The 786-nt window shown below is 43.8% G+C and overlaps 1 pseudogene; it reads right to left on the bottom strand.

Annotated features, from left to right (window-relative positions):
• Window positions 1-442: 442 nt before the first annotated feature.
• The window catches only part of LOC105530821, a 9,652-nt pseudogene continuing 9,308 nt past the window's right edge, over window positions 443-786 (bottom strand).

The raw sequence follows: 786 nt of genomic DNA, 5'->3' as shown, positions 1-786 counted from the left end.
AGCAAACTATCACAAGGACAGAAAACCAAACACTGCATGTTCTCACTTGTAGGTGGGAATTGAACAATGAGAACACTTGGACACAGGGCAGAGAACATCACACACCGGGGCCTGTCATGGGGTGGAGGGATGGGAGAGGCATAGCATTAGGAGAAATACCTAATGTAAATGACAAGTTAATGGGTGCAGCAAACCAATATGGCACATGTATGCATATGTAAAAAACCTGCACATTGTGCACATGTACCCTAGAACTTAAAGTATAATATAAACAAACAAACAAATAAATAAATAAATAAAATTTATTTCTTCTAGTACTAAAAAAAAAAAAAAAATCACCTCAAAGTGATCACTATTATGGTCATTACCACAACAGCTAGTGAAGCAGGATGGAGGCAGACACCTGGAGGGCCACCAACATGCCTGAGAGCCAAGACCAGCCCTAATTCTTCACTTCTGCAGCCTCCTCCTCAGTCTTTCCCTTAGCCGCCTTCTTCCTCTCCACCTCTCCTCCTTCTCCAGCATTGCCACTATCTCAGCTACCTGACTGATAGAGATGTGAACATCTTCTTTGTCCACCAGCTCAATCACCTTAATGAGGTTGTCAATATTGACCTTGCCATTTTAATTTTTATCCAGTGTTGAGGCCAAGCTGATCAGTTTGTTTTCTGGAATGTTCTTGATTTGCTTTATGGTGCTGATGAGCTCGGTGATACTGATGACTTTCTCTCCCGCTCCCCCTGAGCCCTCTGCCTGGCCCAGCTTGCCAGGCCTCTGATCCATCTC

The sequence above is a fragment of the Mandrillus leucophaeus genome, unplaced genomic scaffold (genome assembly GCF_000951045.1).
Source record: "Mandrillus leucophaeus isolate KB7577 unplaced genomic scaffold, Mleu.le_1.0 Scaffold12, whole genome shotgun sequence".
Taxonomy (NCBI): Eukaryota; Metazoa; Chordata; class Mammalia; order Primates; family Cercopithecidae; genus Mandrillus; species Mandrillus leucophaeus.
This window is presented reverse-complemented; position numbering and strand designations above follow the sequence as displayed.